The following is a 27,018-nucleotide window of genomic DNA, read 5'->3' as shown; positions in this document are numbered from 1 at the left end:
TTCCGGTGATAAGATTAGACTTTTGAATTGTGTTTGTTTAAACAACTAAATACATCCTAATGTTTGTGTGTATTACTTCACAGGAAATGCTTTTCCTGGAATCAAACTAATATGCTTCTATCTTCTGCTCAACAGCATAGGAGCAGGTCGTCATTGATTGATTGATTGATTGATTGAAGAATTTATTAACAGTTTGCAGAATTACAGTACATTTCAAGCACAAACTCAATACAAAGGCTGTTAACTGTGAGTGGACGACCCAATTAAGCATTACACTTGTTTCCAACAGGGTCCACCATGTTCAAATCATCAAAACATTTAGAGACGTACAAATAGACAATTCTATAGACAGAACAGGAATTCATCAAAAAGGAGGTAAAAAGGGAAAAGAGATCAGTAGCTATGAACCACCACCCCCAGTGGGGTGGTGGCATGAAACAGACTTCCAATCAGATGCGTTTTTTTGAGCATGCCCAGAAGTGCTTTGGTAGTATGTAAATGTACGTTTTCTTCATGCCAATAAAGCTCCATTGAATTGGGAGGGGGTTGTGGGGGGTGGGGGGGATTCTTGCCCAAGAGGTGTGACTAGGAAGCAGCCACAGCAGGGGGCCTTGCATATTTAAGTTGGTACAATTCGGACCTCTACATACCGGTAGATTTTCTGATTACAGGCTGGTAAACAACCGTAATCACCCGTAAATTTACTGGATTTACATGGCCTCTACATGTAGTATATCTGCCCGTAATCTTTGTTTTTTGCGCAGTGAGATCTACAATTAGTGTATTATCACTTGTGCCTGTATCTCATTTGGCTGACCAGTTGAAACACTTTTAAACCCATTTATCTTTTTTTTTTAGTGGTGCAACCACTCCTATAGACAGCTATGTGTGTCCCTGGTTGGGTCCCTGGCCTGGCTGTGTCTCTGGGTCCCTGGCTGGGTCTGTCCGAGCATGAAACTAGCTGACACTAAGGGCAGTATTATGCGTGTCTTAAATACCAGGTCTTATTACTTAACTTAAGACCTGGAGGCGTGATCAATGCCATTTGGCCATTCTGAGTGGCCAACCATTTCGGACGTGGGGCGGCTCGCCAGAACCGGGGCGGCCCCCTGGGCGCATTCCTGGGGGTCTGGAACTTCCGGGGACCGCCAGGGGACCCCCACACGGAGTTGCACCACTCACTTCACACGGGTATGATTTTTTTGGGGCTTTTTTGGGCATGCCTGCACCTCTTATTATTAGTCAGTGGATGCCGTTATCCTTAAGGGACGCTTAAAAAGTCCAAACTAGAGCTGCTTTTGATCTAGACTTCAGCATAGGAAGCCTATTTAACTTTGAACATGCAGTTATAATTTATGATGTCCTCTTTCGTCTCCTTCAGGTGAGGCGTAGGGAGAGAGTTTCTGCTCTCCTGGGGCATCTTTCGCAGCCAATTCTTTATTTAAAACTCGCTCGCAGATCAGAGAAAAAAACTACTCACATAATGATATACACAGGCTTGCAGATGTGCGGTTTACGCTCGCTGACGCAGAACCGGTGAAGGCGCAACACGGTATTATCCCATTTTGGGCGGGAACCCCTTTTGGTGTTAGCATTATGTTATGCTTTAGCTATTGAAAAATAGCAGATCTACAAGCTCCTAGCACGCCACCGAGTGGCGCGCTACGAGCTTGTAGATCTGCTTTTTTTGAAAAGTCGTGAAAATGTGTTGCAAATCTTTGAATATATATTTCAGAGCGAAAGATTTTAGCTTCTGGGGGGTCCCTGGAACTACATATTTTGAGATGGGGGTGAGATCATTTTGGGGGTCCTTGACATGAAAAAGGTTGAGCACCACTAACATAGAAACATGGGTTTTTCAGAAAAGATTTAGGATTTAGAAGCCTTTTTTTTTAATCAAACTCAGTCCAAAATGGGTTATACTAACATTAGAATTCAAAGTTCAAAGTGTTTAATCCAGTCAACAGAGAACAGACGAGGGGCACAACCAGGAGATCTACCACAGTGTAGGGCTGGCCTGCAGGCACATTTAGCTGCAGCATTCTTAATGTTTGGGAATTATAAGGTCGCCAGTTTGCCCACTGGCCCTCCTATGTATCAAAGTGCCTCTGAGCAACACTGGTGGAAAACATACTAGATTCATTTTACGTAAGTATCTGCATTGTAGAAACACTTTGTTACAAGTTAAAGTGCGGCTGTGGCTCAGGAGGTAGAGCAGGTCGTCCAATGATCCCTGGGTCGGCGGTTCGAATCCCGGCCCCTCCTGTCCACATGTTGAAGTGTCCTTGGGCAAGACACTGAACCCTACATTGCCTCCAATGAGTTAGTCGGTGTGAGCTTGCCACCATTGGTGTGTGAATGTGGGAAGTGAGGACGCTGGCGTCGACTGTTCGCCGCTTCACCTCCCAATGTATGAATGAATGAACCATTGTAAAGCGCTTTGAGCACTTGGAAAAGCGCTATAAAATGCAATTCATTCATTAAAAGTCCAGTAATTAAAATGTATGTGGGTAAAAGGTTAAAGTACCAAAAGTAAAAGTGCTCATTATGCAGTAGGCCTACTGTATGTTCTGTTTTATTTCCACACTCTGCCAACAACCTACCAACAGTTATACTGTATGAAGAAAGGTGGTCTGAGGAGGTTTGGAGTAAAACCTCTAGAATTCCTGTTGTCCACTAGTGTCTGCAGTCACCAGAAATGGTGAAATCTTTGAGACAAATTTCGTCAAAGCCAGACAGAGTTTGAAGTAAACAAACATTGGCGCGGAGATCCAGTTGTCAAAACCACAGAGGGCAGCTGGGGTCTAATGTTCAGCACTCAAGCGGAGCTATTATGTATAAAACAATATGGTCCTCAGAGAACTTGTTCAGTTTCGGCAAGCTGTTAAAAGTTTTGAATTTGTTTTGAAGTATGTGCTAACCTTACCTCGCAGGGAATTAAGCAGATGTTCAGACAGGAATTGGGTGCTGGAATTTCTTACTAACCCTTTTTTTTTACAAAAGTAAGTGGATAATATGTAACCTATATTGACCCAAAAATAAAGATATAGGGGGCTGGTCCTTTAAGAAAAGCGTAAATGGTGCATTTATATAGCACCTTTATCCAAGGCGCTTTACATAGAAATTGTGCATTACATTCACCCATTCACACACACATTCATACACCGATTGCGGCGGAAGCCATGCAAGGTACCAACCAGCACATCGGGAGCAATTTGGGGTTCAGTGTCTTGCCCAAGGACACTTCGACATGTGGACAGGAGGAGCCGGGATTCGAACCGCCGACCCATGGATCATTGGACGACCTGCTCTACCTCCTGAGCCACAGTCGCCCCGTAGTAGGAGGGGTCTAACGCCAGCACACGTAGACCAGGAAGAGTGCAGCAACAACACTTCATGGACTAACCTGTCACATCATCTAGATCAGATGTAAACACAAAACTAAAACAAATTGCGTGATTGAATAGGAGTTATAGCGTTTGACCCACATGGACGGTAAATCCGCTAATTCCTTATGAAACGCTTGGCATGTTTTTTCTTTCAATGACGAATGGATACACGTCTTCATATACGGTAAGAAAACAGCTTGTGCGAAACTCCCCTTTAACCTCAATCTGGTGGTGCTCGGGTGGCGCAGTGGTAGAAGTATAATAACTGCCGCTTGGGAGCAGCTTGGGAACGATCCAAGTTGGGAACCTAGTATGCAATACCCGTTGTCATAGGCATAGCACTCATTTTAACCGTCTGTCTGTGTCCCTTTTGTGCCCATATACTGTATGGCAGGGTTCCCCAATTAATTTTCCTCGAGGGCCATATTTTGACTAGGGTACCAGGCTGGGGGCCGAGTCCGCACGCGTGAGGTCGAGGTCTTGCCCTGAAAATTCATTTTCAGGGCAGGACCCCATTTGAAAAGGATGCCCAGTTTGACATGCATAGGCTACTGACCCCCATTTAATGCGATTTATATCTGGGACCCCCGCGGGCCGCCTATTGGGGAACCCTGTTGTATGGCATGGAGATCTGACTCTGTATCTGCCTGTCTGCTGTGATTAAAACCCATTTTGGGCGGGAACCCTTTTTGGTGTTAGCATCATGTTATGCTTTAGCTATTGAAAAATAGCAGATCTACAAGCTCATAGCGCGCCACCGAGTGGCGCGCTACGAGCTTGTAGGTCTGCTATTTTTTTTAAATCGAAGAACCACTGACATAGAAACATAGCTTTTTCAGAAAACTGTCAGGATGTAGAAGACATTTTTAGAATCTGATCTCAGGTCAAAATGGGTTAAAGAGTGCAAACAGACTGTGAAAGGTGGACTGGTTAAGGTTAAGTAATCAAATGGCAGGTGTGGGGTTGCCATGGAAATAAATTGACTGAGGCAGAGGCTGGGAATTCACTTATAGGCTCATTAGGTCCACTGGCAGAGCGGCCAGTACAGAGACGTGGTGCATGTATTGATGATGTAAGATGAGGAGATAAGTTGCAGGTGGGGGAAATGGGTGGGGAAACCCAGGTGAAGTGAATAGAGGGTATGCGCATTCTTAAAGTGAGTCTGAGTCTGACTCTTAGCTGGAATGATGCATTCCTCATTACTATTCTAGGGCTGATGAGCGCTAATTATCTGCCTTGGCTCTGATTAGTCTCTATGTAACGAGCTAATTAAAGGGGGCCTTGTAAAATCATCGTTGCCATTACCGCCGAGACATGGTGAGGAAAGACACCGGCACGCAGGAGGAGGCGAGCCACGCGACCCGCCCCACTCCCCACCAAAAGTATGACGTGTCGACTAACTGTTAATTAAGTGGTGCAGTTTTTGGTTTGGTCTTGTTGATTAAGTGCTTAATCTGGCTTGAAGAATAGAAAGATTATACCCACTTATTATGCCTCAACATTGGTGGAAACTAACTTAGTACATTTACTTACTTAAGTACTGTAGCCTCCACAAGCTGGCCACAAACTTTATCTAGTTTGTTGTGAGACTGTAGATCTGCTATTTTTGAAAGATTTTGAAAATTTGGGGGGAAAAAAAATATTTGTGAAAAACAAAATGTATGTTGATTTTATGTTAGGTAGATAATAGTTTGATAGTCGATGCTTTTGTACTTTTACCCAGTAACATTTTGAATGTACGTATACAGTAGGCCTTTTACTTTTACTACTGCATTTCTACATTATGATATCTGAGCACAATACTGCTGTTTGGATTCTTGTTGATTTCATTTCTACATTATGATATCTGAGCACAATACTGCTGTTTGGATTCTTGTTGATTTCATTTCTACATTATATCTGAGCACAATACTGCTGTTTGGATTCTTGTTGATTTCATTTCTACATTATGATATCTGAGCACAATACTGCTGTTTGGATTCTTGTTGATTTCATTTCTACATTATGATATCTGAGCACAATACTGCTGTTTGGATTCTTGTTGATTTCATTTCTACATTATGATATCTGAGCACAATACTGCTGTTTGGATTCTTGTTGATTCGTGTTGATTAAGTTCTTCCAGCTCAGAATAGAAACGTTATCCCCACTTATTATGCATCAGGAATGGATGGTTCTCTTTACAGAGCAGGGTGCGCTGCCTTAACCGTTGCATGCACCGGCACTGTTGACATTTTTAGAAGATAGTGTCGGAACATTGATTACTTTCTCTGTCCCTAGTGACGCAGTGGCCATTTATCCAAATGAGCTATCTGTGCTCTGTGTGGGAACTCCCCCCCCCCCCCCCCCTCTCCGCAGGGCAATGCAAAAGCTTCGGGAAGAAAGATAGATTAATTCTCTCCTCTAGCTTCTTCATCCCTCTGTTAGTATCCCTCTAACAATCCTTTTATGAGCTATCACATAGTTTACTGCGATTGTGTTGCAGTTATTCAAGACTAGACTCAGACTAGAGTGCAGAACCTTCTGTTTCGCCCCAAAATGTCTCTTTCTCCTGCTTACAGACGCATTGTTGATTTACATCTGAGGCATGTTGAAATGCCTTATTCCATTTAACAATGGAACCGCCGTTGAAGGAATCTCGCATAGTAAATAATTCCACCCACTCCTGTATGTATGCATGGTGTGACAATAAAGTTGAACTTGTTGGCACATTGATCCTTAATGTACCAAGATACTGAAGATAGCCAAACCCACGCGCCTCAACAACACTTGAGGCGCGTGCGAAAAATGTTAAACAAAATTGGCCGCCTCAGTGGGCAAAGTATGATTGCATGCCTCTCCCCGCCCCATCCCATCCCATCTCTTGGAATAAGACTCGCGACCTACTTCTGTTCTGGTCTCCTATGGGGGCGGGCACTCACGTTACACAGATACAGGAAATCAATCAAAGTTTGCGAGACTTTGCTTTCCCTTTGTCTTTGCCACCGAGATGCCTGCCTGTCTCCACATATATAGTCATCGTGTGAGACAGTGTGAAATTCAATGTCAAAGCTTTGAACTCTCATTTCGAAGACCTTCAATTTAAATAAATAAATACATCGTAATTCTCTAAGCTGTATTTCAAACTGTTGAAATGTTTTAATACAAGCATGGAAGTATGTGGATTAGGACATTTGAGTTGAGCATTAGACCGAAGAATATGGCATTGGTCGGTCGGGCTGTATTGCTAACAAAGGTATGTTGTGGAGACTGGTTTAGTCAGAGCTCCAGCGAGTCGTGACGGAGCACACCACCTAGTGAAGCTCTTACTGTTCCTGTAGACTGTGGATCAAGCAGCGTACGTGTTTCTGTAGACTGTGGATCAAGCAGCGTATGTGTTTCTGTAGACTGTGGATCAAGCAGCGTATGTGTTTCTGTAGACTGTGGATCAAGCAGCGTACGTGTTTCTATAGACTGTGGATCAAGCAGCGTACGTGTTTCTGTAGACTGTGGATCAAGCAGCGTACGTGTTTCTGTAGACTGTGGATCAAGCAGCGTACGTGTTTCTGTAGACTGTGGATCAAGCAGCGTATGTGTTTCTGTAGACTGTGGATCAAGCAGCGTATGTGTTTCTGTAGACTGTGGATCAAGCAGCGTACGTGTTTCTATAGACTGTGGATCAAGCAGCGTACGTGTTTCTGTAGACTGTGGATCAAGCAGCGTACGTGTTTCTATAGACTGTGGATCAAGCAGCGTACGTGTTTCTATAGACTGTGGATCAAGCAGCGTACGTGTTTCTGTAGACTGTGGATCAAGCAGCGTATGTGTTTCTGTAGACTGTGGATCAAGCAGCGTATGTGTTTCTGTAGACTGTGGATCAAGCAGCGTACGTGTTTCTATAGACTGTGGATCAAGCAGCGTACGTGTTTCTGTAGACTGTGGATCAAGCAGCGTACGTGTTTCTATAGACTGTGGATCAAGCAGCGTACGTGTGTTTCTGTAGACTGTGGATCAAGCAGCGTACGTGTTTCTATAGACTGTGGATCAAGCAGCGTATGTGTTTCTGTAGACTGTGGATCAAGCAGCGTACGTGTTTCTATAGACTGTGGATCAAGCAGCGTACGTGTTTCTGTAGACTGTGGATCAAGCAGCGTACGTGTTTCTGTAGACTGGATCAAGCAGCGTACGTGTTTCTGTAGACTGTGGATCAAGCAGCGTACGTGTTTCTGTAGACTGTGGATCAAGCAGCGTACGTGTTTCTGTAGACTGTGGATCAAGCAGTGTACGTGTTTCTGTAGACTGTGGATCAAGCAGCGTACGTGTTTCTGTAGACTGTGGATCAAGCAGCGTACGTGTTTCTGTAGACTGTGGATCAAGCAGCGTACGTGTTTCTGTAGACTGTGGATCAAGCAGCGTATGTGTTTCTGTAGACGGTGGATCAAGCAGCGTACGTGTTTCTGTAGACGGTGGATCAAGCAGCGTACGTGTTTCTGTAGACTGTGGATCAAGCAGCGTACGTGTTTCTGTAGACGGTGGATCAAGCAGCGTACGTGTTTCTGTAGACTGTGGATCAAGCAGCGTACGTGTTTCTGTAGACTGTGGATCAAGCAGCGTACGTGTTTCTATAGACTGTGGATCAAGCAGCGTACGTGTTTCTATAGACTGTGGATCAAGCAGCGTACGTGTTTCTGTAGACTGTGGATCAAGCAGCGTACGTGTTTCTATAGACTGTGGATCAAGCAGCGTACGTGTTTCTATAGACTGTGGATCAAGCAGCGTACGTGTTTCTGTAGACTGTGGATCAAGCAGCGTACGTGTTTCTGTAGACTGTGGATCAAGCAGCGTACGTGTTTCTGTAGACTGTGGATCAAGCAGCGTACGTGTTTCTGTAGACTGTGGATCAAGCATCGTACGTGTTTCTGTAGACTGTGGATCAAGCAGCGTACGTGTTTCTATAGACTGTGGATCAAGCAGCGTACGTGTTTCTATAGACTGTGGATCAAGCAGCGTACGTGTTTCTGTAGACTGTGGATCAAGCAGCGTACGTGTTTCTGTAGACTGTGGATCAAGCAGCGTACGTGTTTCTATAGACTGTGGATCAAGCAGCGTACGTGTTTCTGTAGACTGTGGATCAAGCAGCGTACGTGTTTCTATAGACTGTGGATCAAGCAGCGTACGTGTTTCTGTAGACTGTGGATCAAGCAGCGTACGTGTTTCTATAGACTGTGGATCAAGCAGCGTATGTGTTTCTGTAGACTGTGGATCAAGCAGCGTACGTGTTTCTATAGACTGTGGATCAAGCAGCGTATGTGTTTCTGTAGACTGTGGATCAAGCAGCGTACGTGTTTCTGTAGACTGTGGATCAAGCAGCGTACGTGTTTCTGTAGACTGTGGATCAAGCAGCGTATGTGTTTCTGTAGACTGTGGATCAAGCAGCGTACGTGTTTCTGTAGACTGTGGATCAAGCAGCGTACGTGTTTCTGTAGACGGTGGATCAAGCAGCGTACGTGTTTCTATAGACTGTGGATCAGGCAGCGTACGTGTTTCTGTAGACTGTGGATCAAACAGCGTACGTGTTTCTGTAGACTGTGGATCAAGCAGCGTACGTGTTTCTATAGACTGTGGATCAAGCAGCGTATGTGTTTCTGTAGACTGTGGATCAAGCAGCGTACGTGTTTCTATAGACTGTGGATCAAGCAGCGTATGTGTTTCTGTAGACTGTGGATCAAGCAGCGTACGTGTTTCTGTAGACTGTGGATCAAGCAGCGTACGTGTTTCTGTAGACTGTGGATCAAGCAGCGTACGTGTTTCTGTAGACTGTGGATCAAGCAGCGTACGTGTTTCTGTAGACTGTGGATCAAGCAGCGTATGTGTTTCTGTAGACGGTGGATCAAGCAGCGTACGTGTTTCTGTAGACGGTGGATCAAGCAGCGTACGTGTTTCTGTAGACTGTGGATCAAGCAGCGTACGTGTTTCTGTAGACGGTGGATCAAGCAGCGTACGTGTTTCTGTAGACTGTGGATCAAGCAGCGTACGTGTTTCTGTAGACTGTGGATCAAGCAGCGTACGTGTTTCTATAGACTGTGGATCAAGCAGCGTACGTGTTTCTATAGACTGTGGATCAAGCAGCGTACGTGTTTCTGTAGACTGTGGATCAAGCAGCGTACGTGTTTCTATAGACTGTGGATCAAGCAGCGTACGTGTTTCTATAGACTGTGGATCAAGCAGCGTACGTGTTTCTGTAGACTGTGGATCAAGCAGCGTACGTGTTTCTGTAGACTGTGGATCAAGCAGCGTACGTGTTTCTGTAGACTGTGGATCAAGCAGCGTACGTGTTTCTGTAGACTGTGGATCAAGCATCGTACGTGTTTCTGTAGACTGTGGATCAAGCAGCGTACGTGTTTCTATAGACTGTGGATCAAGCAGCGTACGTGTTTCTATAGACTGTGGATCAAGCAGCGTACGTGTTTCTATAGACTGTGGATCAAGCAGCGTACGTGTTTCTATAGACGGTGGATCAAGCAGCGTACGTGTTTCTGTAGACTGTGGATCAAGCAGCGTACGTGTTTCTATAGACTGTGGATCAAGCAGCGTACGTGTTTCTGTAGACTGTGGATCAAGCAGCGTACGTGTTTCTGTAGACTGTGGATCAAGCAGCGTACGTGTTTCTGTAGACTGTGGATCAAGCAGCGTACGTGTTTCTATAGACTGTGGATCAAGCAGCGTATGTGTTTCTGTAGACTGTGGATCAAGCAGCGTACGTGTTTCTATAGACTGTGGATCAAGCAGCGTATGTGTTTCTGTAGACTGTGGATCAAGCAGCGTACGTGTTTCTGTAGACTGTGGATCAAGCAGCGTACGTGTTTCTGTAGACTGTGGATCAAGCAGCGTATGTGTTTCTGTAGACTGTGGATCAAGCAGCGTACGTGTTTCTGTAGACTGTGGATCAAGCAGCGTACGTGTTTCTGTAGACGGTGGATCAAGCAGCGTACGTGTTTCTATAGACTGTGGATCAGGCAGCGTACGTGTTTCTGTAGACTGTGGATCAAACAGCGTACGTGTTTCTGTAGACTGTGGATCAAGCAGCGTACGTGTTTCTATAGACTGTGGATCAAGCAGCGTATGTGTTTCTGTAGACTGTGGATCAAGCAGCGTACGTGTTTCTATAGACTGTGGATCAAGCAGCGTATGTGTTTCTGTAGACTGTGGATCAAGCAGCGTACGTGTTTCTATAGACTGTGGATCAAGCAGCGTATGTGTTTCTGTAGACTGTGGATCAAGCAGCGTATGTGTTTCTGTAGACTGTGGATCAAGCAGCGTACGTGTTTCTGTAGACTGTGGATCAAGCAGCGTACGTGTTTCTGTAGACTGTGGATCAAGCAGCGTATGTGTTTCTGTAGACTGTGGATCAAGCAGCGTACGTGTTTCTATAGACTGTGGATCAAGCAGCGTACGTGTTTCTATAGACTGTGGATCAAGCAGCGTGCGTGCCGTATGTAGTGGGCGTGTCTAACACGAGATCTGTGTTGCATAATAATGGGATTTGAAACCTATACCTAATGTTAGGTACCTACAGTAACCTGTGTGTGTGTGTGTGTGTGTGTGTGTGTGTGTGTGTGTGTGTGTGTGTGTGTGTGTGTGTGTGTGTGTGTGTGTGTGTGTGTGTGTGTGTGTGTGTGTGTGTGTGTGTGTGTGTGTGTGTGTAGGATACATTTGGGAGGACATGTTGGTCATAAATGCAATTGATTGGGATCTGCATGCATATCAAAATTGGTGTTCGAATTCAATGCAATGTCCCCAAACGTTTGCAAAGTTTGTGCGTGCGTAGACTGCGTACGGGCACATGTGCGTGTGTGCGTGCATGTGTGCAGGGTGTGGAGGGCGTGCAGGGTGTGGAGGAGGAGGAGGATATTTTCAGCGGTGAGGCAGACGGCTTCTGAGGACTTGGGGCTCTATATTTTCGCCAGTACCTTAATACTACTACCCTTTTTACTACTTTAAAAAACATTTTTGAATAGTTCAAATTGCCGATCTACAAGCTCACAACGTGTCGATGTAGATTGGCTAGTTCAACAATTTTAAAATGTTTTTCAAAATAGTAAAAAAAAAGAAAAGAAAGTTTAGGGATAATAAGGCACTGGCGAAAATAATGTCTTAGTTGTTACTCCTTCTGTTTGCATCGCTACTGACATTCCTTCATCCCGTGTTGACACAAAGAGCACAACAACTGTCAAAGAGTGACTTGTTATCTTTTCTGACAGTAGAAAATAACGCCGCAAGTGCGTTCACAACTTTGTCAATGTGCTTGCTTGCCAGCTGCAATTAGAGCTGTATTGTCACATCACAGGTTTACAGGTGTAAACAAGTGTGTGAAGTTCTTTTAGTTGTAAAAGCTAATTAGTAGTAGCTAATTAGTAGTTTCGGAGTAGAGTAAAAAACAAAAAACAACAATATTGTTGCTGTCGTGCAGAAACCTCATACCCCCCCAAATCAATGTCGTATTTCATCATACATGAGTGTCACACAAAAGTAGTGAAAATGGCAGATCTGCAAGCTCACAACCAGTCTCGATGCAATGCATTGTGAGCTTGTAGATCAGCTATTTTCACAATTTTAAAATGTTTCTAAAATAATAATGAAAAAAATAAATAAAGCCATATCCGGCTGCAGTCTCTGCCTCTGTGTCCTTGAGCCACACACTGAACCCCTATAACTCCTGATACGTGTAGAAGTGTGAGTGTGTGAATAGATGAATGGAACATACATTTGTAAAGCACTTTGGATAAAGGCTCTATAGAAATACAGCCCATTTAAAGACATCCAGATCCAGCACATCAGACTGTAGTCCAATATACCGCCCGATTCATACTTCATCACACGGCGATGCTGCTCGCCGGAAATAGCAGACCTACGTAATAGGATTTTGAAGATGAAGAATACTACACTGCCTTGGAAACATAGGAAGCAAGGCTTCCACCGTCGGTTGTCTGTCAGATGACCTATTCTTACATAAGACCCATGTTTGACCATGTCCACTGACCACACCTCCCATGTATTCTCTGCTCTGTCATTGTGTATAAGAGAGAGAAATGTAAAGGGCTCAGGAGGGCTTGCATACATGCTCCTCCCTGGGCTCGGTACAGACCAGTCCTTGTAATAAAGTAACATTGTTTCAGTCCACTCTCTACCTCGATTATTTCTTAAAGATGTGAGTTCTGAATAATCCACCACAACACATCGCTTCTGCAACGCATTGTGAGCTTTTAGGTCTCCTGTTTCCCTGCCGCGTGACACCAGACATGTCTCTTACTGCTATACTGCTGTCTCATGGCATCAGAGTTGCTAATTGGATTACAGGAATCTTATTTTCTCCTGGGGGGGCGAGCCTGCCTGCAGGTTGACAGCCAGGTGACAGCCAGCCAGGAGACTCCTGGGGGAGGAAAGATCAAGGTGTCTTTAGATAGCCTGGGCGGATGAAACTGAGTCTGGGAGGATCGTCCCACCGGAGCCTGTGGCGTCTTGGAAGCCTGGATGGAATCCCTGCTGCCAAGCAGGAGGATATCACGTCACTTCCAGCAGCCTCCCTCCACCATGCAGGCTGAGGCTGGGACAACCCAACTCTCCCAGCCCCCACAGTCGTTTATCATGTGGGGAGGGAGGCAGCGTGGTGGTAAACTGCTGTTTTAAACACTTTCAGCCTGGCCCTCCTATTTTTGGCAGAGAATTGTAGGTCTTCCAATAAGTAGCACATTGATTTATTTATTTTCACAATGCGACACCAATGTATGACCAAGTATACAATACGTGGTTAAAGCGATGTTGGACTTCAGTACAACTTTGGGTGTGATTAAAACCCATTTTGGGCGGGAACCCCTTTTGGTGTTAGCATTATGTTATGCTTTAACTATTGAAAAATAGCAGATCTACAAGCTCATAGCGCGCCACCGAGTGGCGCCACCGAGTGGCGCACTACGAGCTTGTAGGTCTGCTATTTTTGAAAAATCAAAGAACGACTGACATAGAAACATAGCTTTTTCAGAAAACTGTCAGGATGTAAAAGACATTATTAGAATCTGATCTCAGGTCAAAATGGATTAACCCCTTGAACCGCAGGGCTGCCAACATTGGACTGTGAGAATCCATCAGATTGATACTTTTATCACTTTTATCAGGCTTGCTTTACTAGCATTGGAAAATGATGGGTACAGTTTCTGCCATTAAAACGCAAAACGTAGGCCTACAGAAATTGATGTGATGACTGAAGGAATAAAATACATTTTTGAGAGGCACTAGAGCCCCTCCTATATTCAGCTATTAGTGTAGATGTCCGTCCTACACAAAGATTACATTCCCATTGACAATGAATGGAGAATTTACCTCATATGTGTCTGAGCAAATCACTATTTTTGTCCTACACAAAATTCCCATTGACATGTCATATGTGATGTACGACGATAAGAGAGCCCTCACTTCACACGGGGGAACCCCCTGTTCCCCCGCCTCCCCGTTCCTCTGTCCCCACACGAAAACACACAGTCACACACTCGTCACGGCCAGGCAGGAGGACACACACACGACAGCACGGCCCGTCTTTGCTCCGTGGTGGTTTTGTGAGCTGAGCTCCCGAAACAGAGCAGCGGGAGAACAAGAGAATAAGGGAATGAAAGAATAGAGACAGCAACATGAATAGAATAGGAAATAAACAGAAAATGGCAGTAGAGAGAAAGGAGATATGACTCATACCTGTATGAGCACGGTAATAGACTATGAGCACCTTCATCAAAACCACCGCTCTGGTGAAGAGGTGACCACCACAGCGGTGGTCAACCTCTTCACAGAAAACTGTTCTGCTGAAGAGGTTGACCACCACAGCGGTGGTCAACCTCTTCACAGAAAACTCAACTATGAGTAAAGGCCTTAAAACTGCACTCTGTGGGTATTCTTTCTTCCTGCTGACTTTATTTTTTATTTTTATCATAGAGCTAATAGGAATAGGGCGTTGTTTGGGCCCTGGGCGTGGAACGATCTACAGACCAGATTAAAATTGGCTTCCTTGATCCCCCTAGAGACTTTTAAGAGGTTTGCCTCTGGCACACTCTCCAGCCATTGCTCCTGCTTTGACGAGTAGCAATTGCTGTGTTCTTAGTTTTATATTAGCTTAGTAGTTTCTTGATGTATTGTTCTTGATGTATTGTCTTTTTTAGTCTGTACTTGGTTAGCTATTTAGACTCTCTCTGAGCCTCCCTGGTAGTAGGTTTTTGGTATTACGGATGTCATATGTTTGTCTTGTCATGTCCTGTATTTGTTAGTACTGACAGAGCTGTGTAACATTTATTTGCCTCTTCTCTTGGCCAGTGCACTTGTAAAAGAGACTATGGTCTCAATGTGATTTTACTGGTTAAATAAAGGTTAAATAAAAAATAAATAAATAGAGTCTACCTGCTTGCTCAGGCCAGGGGTATCTGAATCTTGACCATCAGGTCAAAATCTGTGTCAGATCCTGTGTCTAGGTGAGACATGACCTTTGACCCTATCTGAATGTCTCAATAGAGGAGCAGGCGGACAAAATACAACCACCCCAATTGTATTGTATGTCATAGCTACCATATTCATTAAAAAAGCTACATAGTGTCACTTTAAGTCCAAATATTGTTGCATCTGTTCCTCGTGAGCCAAGAACCAGAACCCAGCGATTTCATTAAAGATCTTGAAATCACACACAAGCACAAATAAATAAACAGACTGCTAATATATCTAGCATTTCTTTCTGCCTATTTTGCATGGCGATGACGCTATACTCCCGTGACCCAGTCGTAGGACCAAAAGAAGTAATGTTACTGTGCTATATTTAGACAAACTCGTATATATATTTTTAGACTCATTATTCACCTAAATGTCTGAAATGAACAGGAACATAATACATAAATATCACAGGGTGATATATGTCTATACAAGTATATGCTATACCTTAGAATAGACCTACAGTATATGACAGAACGAGCATCAACAAGCACTAGCTGAAAATACACACACACACACACACACACACACACACACACACACACACACACACACACTGCAGGAGTCTGTCTAATTTCTCTCCAAAAGCCCTTGAATATGATAGAATATAATTTAGGATTACTGTCATTATGATAATCTAGCACTTTATATATCGCACACATCATACCTGGGACTTTCTCTCTTAAAAAAAAATATATTCCAAAATTATTCCAAGGGCCACTAGGGGGCGCACTGCGGGCCGCATTTGGCCCGCAGGCCGCCAGTTGAATAGCCCTGCTATAGGGGCTAATGGTTTCATTACCGTTCACAGCCATCGACCCCTTTTGGAGCTTTATTCGTTTTAACCCCCTTGAAGTTCATAACCCCCCGTTTATAACCCCCTTGAAGTTCATAACCCCCCGTTTATAACCCCCTTGAAGTTCATAACCCCCCGTTTATAACCCCCTTGAAGTTCATAACCCCCCGTTTTAACCCCCTTGAAGTTCATAACCCCCCCGTTTATAACCCCCTTGAAGTTCATAACCCCCCCGTTTATAACCCCCTTGAAGTTCATAACCCCCCGTTTATAACCCCCTTGAAGTTCATAACCCCCCGTTTATAACCCCCTTGAAGTTCATAACCCCCCCGTTTATAACCCCCTTGAAGTTCATAACCCCCCGTTTATAACCCCCTTGAAGTTCATAACCCCTCGTTTATAACCCCCTTGAAGTTCATAACCCCTCGTTTATAACCCCCCGTTTATAACCCCCTTGAAGTTAATAACCCCCCCGTTTATAACCCCCTTGAAGTTCATAACCCCCCGTTTATAACCCCCTTGAAGTTCATAACCCCTCGTTCATAACCCCCCGTTTATAACCCCCTTGAAGTTCATAACCCCCCGTTTATAACCCCCTTGAAGTTAATAACCCCCCCGTTTATAACCCCCTTGAAGTTCATAACCCCCCGTTTATAACCCCCTTGAAGTTCATAACCCCTCGTTTATAACCCCCCGTTTATAACCCCCTTGAAGTTAATAACCCCCCCGTTTATAACCCCCTTGAAGTTCATAACCCCCCGTTTATAACCCCCCGTTTATAACCCCCTTGAAGTTAATAACCCCCCCGTTTATAACCCCCTTGAAGTTCATAACCCCTCGTTTATAACCCCCCGTTTATAACCCCCTTGAAGTTAATAACCCCCCCGTTTATAACCCCCTTGAAGTTCATAACCCCTCGTTCATAACCCCCCGTTTATAACCCCCTTGAAGTTCATAACCCCCCGTTTATAACCCCCTTGAAGTTCATAACCCCCCGTTTATAACCCCCTTGAAGTTCATAACCCCCCGTTTATAACCCCCTTGAAGTTCATAACCCCCCCCGTTTATAACCCCCTTGAAGTTCATACCCCCCCGTTTATAACCCCCTTGAAGTTCATAACCCCCCCGTTTATAACCCCCTTGAAGTTCATAACCCCCCGTTTATAACCCCCTTGAAGTTCATAACCCCCCGTTTATAACCCCCTTGAAGTTCATACCCCCCCGTTTATAACCCCCTTGAAGTTCATAACCCCCCGTTTATAACCCCCTTGAAGTTCATAACCCCCCGTTTATAACCCCCTTGAAGTTCATAACCCCCCCGTTTATAACCCCCTTGAAGTTCATAACCCCCCGTTTATAACCCCCTTGAAGTTCATAACCCCCCGTTTATAACCCCCTTGAAGTTCATAACCCCCCGTTTATAACCCCCTTGAAGTTCATAACCCCCCGTTTATAACCCCCTTGAAGTTCATAACCCCCCCGTTTATAACCCCCTTGAAGTTCATAACCCCTCGTTTATAACCCCCTTGAAGTTCATAACCCCCCCGTTTATAACCCCCTTGAAGTTCATAACCCCCCCGTTTATAACCCCCTTGAAGTTCATAACCCCCCCGTTTATAACCCCCTTGAAGTTCATAACCCCCCGTTTATAACCCCCTTGAAGTTCATAACCCCTCGTTTATAACCCCCTTGAAGTTCATAACCCCCCCGTTTATAACCCCCTTGAAGTTCATAACCCCTCGTTTATAACCCCCTTGAAGTTCATAACCCCCCCGTTTATAACCCCCTTGAAGTTCATAACCCCCCCGTTTATAACCCCCTTGAAGTTCATAACCCCCCCGTTTATAACCCCCTTGAAGTTCATAACCCCCCGTTTATAACCCCCTTGAAGTTCATAACCCCTCGTTTATAACCCCCTTGAAGTTCATAACCCCCCCGTTTATAACCCCCTTGAAGTTCATAACCCCTCGTTTATAACCCCCTTGAAGTTCATAACCCCCCCGTTTATAACCCCCTTGAAGTTCATAACCCCCCCGTTTATAACCCCCTTGAAGTTCATAACCCCCCCGTTTATAACCCCCTTGAAGTTCATAACCCCCCGTTTATAACCCCCTTGAAGTCTGCATCCAGCTATAGGCTGGCTGTCAAAGTTAAACAAAATCTAGTTTAAACTGTTTTTTGCTGTTGTTTTTGTTTGTTTTTATAGCAAAACTATTCTAGTTATACTTTACTGTCCCTGAGGGATATTTGTTCTAACAACCTGTTCAACATAAACACACCTAAGAAACAGTTTCATACAACACAACTACACAGTTTGTTTAATTCTGCAATTGTTGAGTAGACAAAACACCTGCTAAAGAATGTTCCCCCCTCTTTTGTATCTCCGTCCAGATGGCATTATTTTGAAGTGCTGATTGAGGGGGTGATTTATCTGTCAGTTTGCTGTGAGTGCTAGACGTGTGATGGCTCTGTTGTTCACATCTGAGAGTTGTAGGGTGTAGGATGGACAATTATTTTTGACGGTATGTGTGATGTTGTGTAAGGAGAATCATAATGTCAATGACAATAGCTTCCCTCCTCCCACACTGTCACGGCTATTTTATATTTTTAATATATTTATTTATTCATGTATTTATTTATTTTAGATGACAATGTAAATGTAAGCACTCAAAGGAATCTTTGCATACTTTTTGTAAACCTGTGATGTGACACACTCTTGTTCTGACCTAGCCTGGGTTCTAGCCTACTTCGCTGTGTTCTGTGAATTTGTTTTGTAGTGAAGTAAATGAACTAACAAGAGAGAGGACTGTTTTTCCTCTCCCTATAGAGCCCATAAACAAACGTACTAGACTTGACTTAAATACTTAGGCAAAAATACGGAGAATGAAGTCAACAGCAGACAGGCAGATGAAGAGGCACAGGCAGATGAATGAAGGTTTCGGAATCCAGATTTATTTGCAGAGAGTACAAGTCACAGCCATGGGGCCGGAGCCCCATGGCTGTATCCCAGCAGCCTCACGGCTTGTGGGACTAACTAACTATTACAAACATTTTCAGTAGACTTTATACAGATCAGGACAGAGACATCAAAGGAAAATGCAAAGGTGGTCTCACTCTCAACCCCCCTGTACCAAATTGTCAACATGTCTGTGTCCCTATAAGGTAATGGTCACCAGGAAGCACAGAGCTAGGAGGCACAGTAGGTGTCCTAACATGTATAGAAAACAACCCCCAACCATTTGTTTGAGGTCATCAAGTTAGTGGCCACTGGCTATTCTGAGATTCCTAGCCGCTCTGTGTCATGACATGTTTGCCCAGCTGAGAGACAATGTAATGTCACAATATACTAAACAGTTATTTAAGCTATATTAATGTGAATTGTACTTCCAGATACCACAGTAGCGAGTGACAAAACAAACTCACAAAACGCAGCCATTTAGTCTGGAACCCTGGCTAGTTCTGAGCAGCTGTTCTGAGCATCTTCTTAGTTTGCGACAATGGAAGGATTGTTGTACTGTGAGAAACTCGAACATTATTCATTTGTTGACTAAAATACAGTATACATCACTGTCCAGTCAGAACATACATTGTTGTAGCTATCTTCATATTGTGTCTGTGGCATCGGTGGAAACCTTGTATGTCCAAAACCATTACTTTTCAGGAAACGGGAAAAGGAACCTGTTTTCTAATGGGTCCAATGTAGTTATTATTTAGGCACTAAAGCTCTTGTTAATACTTTTTTATTGGTTCCATATTTTTTTTAAACCCATATAATTAATTAACCAATTTCAACCTGGCCTCCCATATTTTGGGGCATGTCATTACAGGCGAACATTTTCAAACATGTTTCAGAAAATCTAAAACAAAACCAAAAATGTAAAAAGCAGATTTTAAAGCTGAAGTTACATCTCAATGTCACATGTTTTGTTGTGAACTTGTAGATGACAAAGTACAGTATAAAATATAAAGTTGATATAGAGATATGTATCACGTTCATTGACTGTCTAGTAGTTTCCGCTCCTGTCCCATACATTGGTGGTGACCTATTTATTTGTGTTGCACTAAAGGACGTCCGTGAAGGGTAAGCCCCACTTTCCCCAAATTACGCATCAGAGCTAGGTTAGTTTTTTTCTTTCCCTCAAGATTTATTTTGGGCATTTTATGCTTGATTTCAGATAAAGGTCAGTAAGAGAGAGCAAACCAAGGGCAGCGAGAAGACAAGACAGAAGACTGGGGTGTTTAGTTATACGTATATGTATAGGTTAGAGAGGCCATCTAAATGGTGGTAGGGCACCTACGGACGGCTGCAATTCGAAACTGGCCCCCGTAAAATCTGAATCCCCCCCATCGCCCCCCCTTTTCCCCTCACTGTATATGTTTCTTTTCCCTTTTTACCTCCTTTATGATGAATTCCTGTTCTGTTCTTTGACTATATAGAAGTGTCTATTTGTACGTCTCTAAATGTTTTGATGAATTGAACATGGTGGACCCTCTTGTAAACAAGTGTAATGCTTAATTGGGTCGTCCACTCACAGTTAACAGTCTTTGTATTGAGTTTGTGCTTGAAATGTACTGTAGGGGCACGGTGGCACAGTTTGTAGTGCTGTCGCCTCACAGCTAGAAGGTCCTGGGTTCGATTCCTGCTTGGGACGCTGTGGGTGCTGGCGGCGTGTTTCCTCCTCCGCGTCATCGGTGCCCATGGCAAAAGGGCCTTTCTGTGTGGAGTTTGCATGTTCTCCTCGTGTCCCCTAGTCCCCCATATCACATTAGATAATTGACACAGGGGTGAAAAATGGGTTACAAAAAAAGAAATGTACTGTAATTCTGCAAACTGTGTGTGTCCCTGAGCAAACCTAACAAGCCCCCATACTATACTGTACATTAGGGTTTATCAAAGGATTTCTCATTTTATAATAAATCACAATTTAGCCGTGATTAATTATGATTAATCACATTAGTAAATATGCACACACATGCCAATTTACTCTGCATATTGTTATTTTATCATTGATTGCTTGAAGTTAGTGAGTGCAGGACCATAATTGGACATTCTGTCAAACACAGGATAAAACACAAAGTCTTGAGAGCATTGTGGGCCTTTCATTGTTGTGTGATCGGAAAGATAAATTATGGCAGATAGGCCTATATACATATTACATTTGTTTATTATGACAAATATAAAAAGTTGTGCAAGCTTGGTTGTGCTGCTGAAGGAACGAGCCATAATATTAAGGTTTATTAACGAGCCTACTGTACACACTTACAGTAGTGGGAATGGAAGTGTTCGGTTATTTGGCGATGTTGTGCCGGGGCTCCGACCAGCCCATGCAGTAGGCAGAGTAAAGTGACTAACACGCACAGGTGAACTAAATGCTCCAATAATAGCTTATATTTGATGAACTCAAACGTGCATTTTATAGGGTTTTTATTAATCCATGTTAATCATAAACACTTACAATCATACATTCACACGTTCTGTTCACACTTCCCCCCAACACAAGATGAATACAGTATCCCGGAATCTGGATCACAGTCCTATTGGTCTGTGGTTCTATTCTGCTCTGTTGGTAGGAATTCTAGCTATCATTTGAACACTCTAAACTCCCAGATCATGGTAAAGCTTAGCTTGTCATTGATGACTCTCAGACTTAGTTCAGCATGTGTCACTAAGTGACACTATGTGGTTTTAAATCTACCGCTGGTCTCTGTCTGCTACATGTATCACGTTCGGTGGTATTGGTGAATCTAATTCTAATATTGGGCTACACAGCATAGTCAATGCAGCCTTCTGACTGATCACCTCCATGCTAACACTCCCGGCCAATCAGATGCCACTGACCATCCTGCCTGCACCTCTGAGAGGCAGTTTGTGGTGCAGTCAGCTTCCTGCCTGCACCGCTGACCTTAGCTGTTAGACTATCACATATTTATTATTTAGGCTTTTTACCAACCCAATATATAATAGGTTATTTAGAACACATTACACAATTGAAAGGGATTAAAGATAGAAGTTACTTATTCCCCATTGCCATGTTCTACTTGTGTGAGTTGACACTGCCCTGGGAGGTGCCATAATGGCCTGCCTTACAACAGGAAGAGGTCGTAAAACCCCCGAAACCACCGGTCTGTTTGTAGAATGGAATGTGGGGACCTGAAGCTCTCCCACTCTAGAGGAGCTGCTTATATCTCCAATCAATCTGACCCAATATATAATTTCTCATTATGAGTACAAATCTCGCACACCCATAAATAACACGACAGGAAGAGAGCACACACACAGACTGTGTGTGTGTGTGTGTGTGTGTGTGTGTGTGTGTGTGTGTGTGTGTGTGTGTGTGTGTGTGTGTGTGTTCTTTGGCTTAGGTTCTTGGATTAATTACCTTGTGTTGTCCTTGCTTACTGTAAACCGCTCTGGATTATTATTTTATACATTTAAAAAAACAAACAATGCGGTAATCCTGGTCTCTAAACTGCCTCCCCCTGGCCAGCCGGGGCGCCTGATGGAGGGGAAAGGAACTGGTTGGAATAACGTGTTCCTTCCACGCGCTATGTCCAACCAGGGAAACTCCCCCCTGTCAGGTGTAAAGGAGCAACTTGGACACTCAGGCATGAAGGAAGCATGAGTTCAAGTCCGTTGCTCTCCCCATGTCCCCCATATATGGGGACTAGGTTGTCGGAGGGTCTGTAGAGCCCAGGATCACATTAGATAATTGACACAGGGGTGAAAAATGGGTTACAAAATCGTGGGATAAAAATTATTAAAAAACAAACAAACAAACAAATCCAAGAAATGCCATGCATAAAAATAATAATAATATAAGTAGTGAAAATAGCAGATCTACAAGCACACAACACGGCACGAAGCGTTGTGCTCTTGTAGATCTGCTATTTTCACTAGTTTTGGGCAAACGTCTAATTTCTCTTGTGGGTCTCGAGTCTCGACATGAAAAGTTTGGGAACCACTGGGTCTACATGCTGGGTAACACTAAGGCCTGACTCACACCTTCGCAACAGATTGATGTATAGCTGATGCATGAGACTTATTGACTGATGCAAGTTCACAATGCATTTCCAATGGGAGTCACATGGTTTGACACAACATTTTTGTTGTATGAGGGGGAGGGGGGCAGTCGAAACACAGCCGAAAGCCGTACAACACAAATGTTGTGTCAAACCATGTGATTTCCATTGGAAATGCATTGGGGAGAGATGTAAACAAACCATTTCTTTACATCTAGCATGCATCAATGTTGTATGCTAGATCGAAAGGTGTGAGTGAAGCCAAACACAGACTACCGCAAGACTGAATCAGTCTGGGAAGACATGTCTGAGATGTAGTGGAGTAGAAGTAAAAAGATTGAAAATTGGAAATAGGCTACTCCAGTAAAGTAAAGAAAAAAACAAGCCCAAATTGATTAAATCAATTAATTACCAGCTGCATTATTATTAATATATGCGGGGTCCACTATATAACTGCATCTGTGTCAGTTTCAGCGTAGTAGTTTAGGTAGGAACCAAAATTCTCTAAGGCGGAACTATTGTGTTCTGAGTCGTTCGTTTCCGCCCGGACATATTTGCGGTGCGCACATACATCAGCCAATGAGAAAACCACTGTAGACATGTTATGAGCTACTTCCTGTCATTAAAGTCTGTGCAGGTTAAGTGTCAGAGTTTGGGAGTGCTCATTGGATATCACTCAACAGCCCTGCGTACCACCTGTGTTGAATTTGCACATAATGCAAATGCATTGAGGCAACAGGAGGTTGCTTTACTAAAAACGAGTGCTTCCAAACTCCAATACTTGCAAGGAATTTCTTGCTTCAAGCTTTTTGCACAGCTGCAATGTTGGTGAGTTTGACGTTGTTTAATACAATCAGATAGTACTTTTCTGTTTGGATGAAAGTTGCACCTAGTTAGCGCCTAGTTAGCACCTAGTTAGCACCTTGCTGGCACCTTGCTGGCAAGATGGTCTGAATATCGTCAATAGAGAGTATGCGCATGCTTAAAGTGAATGGCACTTTACAATTATGAGGTGGCACTATTATTTAAACTTCACCACCACCACCACCACCAACAATGATATTGTTGTGGTGGCTAGCTGCTGCCAGCAGCTAGCCACCACAACAATATCATTGTTGCAATTTGTACTGTATATATATTGCAATTTCTATACTGTATATTAAATATACAGTACACATTGCAATAATGATATTGTTGTGGTGACAAATGTTGTCTTAATGTTCAGATTAATTTAATATGAAGGACCCCTTACCCTAATGGAAACAAGCCATAGTGCTTTCTTGGATTATAAAATCCTCTTAGCAGACCTTGTATTGAACTGTAGGCTACGTTCCTGTGCTTTTTTCTGCAAACTGTTTATAAAGTATCAATCTATGGAGATATGCACCTAAACCAGGGGTGGGCAATTATTTTTCCCAAGGGGCCAAATGAGAAACAGAAAATATTTTGGAGGGCCGGACCAAAATGCTGAACTTAATTATGCATAATATCAATTTTATTCTATATAAAAAGCAGTAAATGGCATTGTTTTGCAAAGCAATGGTAAACAAAATGTGAAACATTTGACTCAAATTATAGGCAGAGAGCGCCCCTCACTTCACATGATTTTTTTTACTAAGCAGGCATGAGACGTTTCCTTTCCCAGTTGAAAACTAGGTTTTTGATTAAGTTACAAGTCCTGTAATTTGTAAATACTAGCATTTTCTTTTAACAATGAGAACATTAGAGATAGCTGTAGCTCTCTGTTCCATTCGGAGAACACTGGAGGTGTCACTTTCACAACCCATGGCGCGCTGCTTAGGCTACTATCAGCGAGAGATCACAACCATTAAACAACGACGTTCTGAAAACAATAATAAGCCAACAACCAGTGATGGTATTGTTGAGACTTGGCAGCCTGGCAGGCGCTGTATGTTGATGTGTGCACGTTCTGCCAGATTTATTTTGTGGTACAACGGTGTCGATCGACTCGTGTGCCGAAAACAGACGATCCACAAGCTCACGGCGCATCGCCCAAGCGTTCTGAACTTCAGAAGCATGCCACATTCTGGGCGCAACAACGCCTTACGATGCAGCATCTTAAAACATCTTACCTTTATTGGCGAGGCTGGTTAGAGCGGGTTAAATAAAGCAATGAAGCATAATGGGATTTAACTTGTCCTCCTGCGAGGAAGTTTGGTAATCAAAGCATGCGCCTGCGCCTACCGTGTTGTGGAGCTGCATGCTTCATGGCTATTTGCATTCACCGACGTTGTTGTCAACAATAAATCCAAAAAGCCGACATTTTCGCATATGAGGGGGGTGAAATCACACGCAATTCACGTGCACAGTTGACGTGCAGATTGTGTGCACTGTGAGAATGCATGGGCTTCAAAATAAAAGCGATGCGGTTTTAGTCCACCCATAAGGTAATTAGAAAGTATGTTTTATTTTCTGATTATCAAGTAATCTTTCGCGGGCCGGTCAGAGTCAGCCGGCGGGCCGTATTTGGCCCGCGGGCCGTACAATGCCCAGGTCTGACCTAAACGCTGGGCTCTCAACAGTCACGCGATTAATTTAGAGCCAAATCAAAAGCAGTTGAGTTGCTTATAAATTGTAAAAATAAGTGCAGACAAATTGATTTGGCTCTATAGTTAAAGGGTAAGACCACTTTTGTAGAGGTTTGGGTTGTGTAGTTACCTTGCCATGATGTAACTCCAAATGTGGACAAGAAATCAAAAATAATTTCTCCAGTGATTAGAAATTGATAATTCAAAATATGCTCCTCATTGACTTACATTGTACGCTGAAACAGCTCTCAAAGTCACTCTTTTAGTATGTAAACAAACACAAACAAAGTTGTTTCAGACAATATAGAGCAACACCAAAACTCATGTGGTTTTATTTCTTCATAAAAATGGTAACTTCCTGTTGATTTTACTATATGAAGATCTGGATCCGGATCCATGGATCCAGTCCGGGTTTTCTTCTGAATAAAAATGGACAAATCAACAGGAAGTTAACATTTTTATGAAGAAATAAAACCACATGAGTTTTGGTGTTGCTCTATATTGTCTGAAACAACTTTGTTTGTGTTTGTTTACGTACTAAAAGAGTGACTTTGAGAGCTGTTTCAGCGTACAATGTAAGTCAATGAGGAGCATATTTTGAATTATCAATTTCTAATCACTGGAGAAATTATTTTTGATTTCTTGTCCACATTTGGAGTTACATCATGGCAAGGTAACTACACAACCCAAACCTCTACAAAAGTGGTCTTACCCTTTAACGTGATTCATAAAATATCAGACAGAAAGACATCGAGTCATTGGCGTTCTAAATTAACACCATTAACAACAGTTGTACAATACGCCTAATGAAAAGCTCTGTAGACGTTAGTAGTTTTTATTTTCTATTACGTTACTAGCCTGGGGAAAGTAAACCAGCCTTGCATCAGATCGTCCCCCGCCAGCTGTGGTGGAGCTGCGGGGAGAGCGGGCACGGCTTTCCGCATGGCTCACAAACGCGCCTAGATTATTCTCGTGAGTTGTGGACTCGTGTAGGCATATTGATTTTGATGTTTCCTCAATGTGGACGTGGTGCAACTGGTACAAGTTGCAACAACCTTTGCAGGGAACTATAGCGTCGCATTTATTGCACGTTGCGTGCTCAGCCTCAGTCATTTCCCTCTCTGTTAACCACACTTTGGAAATCTGTGCGACATACTGTCCCACTCGCTCCGCGCCGGTCGCTGAATGCACAGAAGAGTGGGCGTACCCCGACCTCACTCACTCGTGTAGGTGGGGTGACGTCACCCCAGGCTCTGCTTGCACGCATGCATGCACACACAGACACAGCGGAGCTAAATGACGACTGATGAGATCCGTTTGGGGAACCGTTAATAAAGAAACGATGGAACCGGCTCCGGATCCGCAATGTCGGAACCGGGTCTGAAATGGACCCGGTTCCGAATCCCAACCCTACTCAGTAGGCGTTCCTGCATAACCTCCTGGTTTGATGATGATGTCACACGCATACCCTCTATTGCCTCGATCTGGAGGAGGTCCATGGCTAATTTATGGTCACAGATGTGCCACATTGTGAGCTTGTAGATTGGCTATTTATTTTAGCTCACAACAACGTACAACAAAATATAAATCGGGCTTCAGGCTCTCTAGCTGGAAATTAATCAGATTTAAAAAGTACATTTATTTCTGAGTCAATGCAACTTTTAAATAAAACTTCTAAATAGTGCCAGATAAGGAAAAAGAATGAGGCTAACCTTTTGAATTATTGCAATGGTGGGCCTTTGTCATTTAATTAGTGAGATTTTGT

The 27,018-nt window shown here is 43.5% G+C and overlaps 1 protein-coding gene across 3 annotated transcripts in view; it reads left to right on the top strand.

The window, feature by feature from the left end:
- Window positions 1-27,018, top strand: part of LOC306923648 (neural-cadherin-like) — a 424,677-nt gene that overhangs the window by 55,642 nt on the left and 342,017 nt on the right. The window contains exon 1 of one of the 3 annotated variants that reach the window (XM_079501859.1): window positions 3,491-3,573. The exons of 1 other annotated variant lie outside the window; for it this stretch is intronic. The gene's annotated coding sequence lies outside the window, so the exon portion shown is untranslated. Of the gene's footprint in view, window positions 1-3,490; window positions 3,574-23,411; window positions 23,533-27,018 lie in introns of those variants that run through there. One more of the 3 variants, XM_079501858.1, reaches the window with a different exon arrangement.

This window comes from Electrona antarctica, assembly GCF_951216825.1.
Source record: "Electrona antarctica genome assembly, chromosome: 5".
NCBI lineage: Eukaryota > Metazoa > Chordata > Actinopteri > Myctophiformes > Myctophidae > Electrona > Electrona antarctica.
Note: the sequence above shows the minus strand (reverse complement) of the source record. Positions and strands in the feature narration are given on the sequence as shown.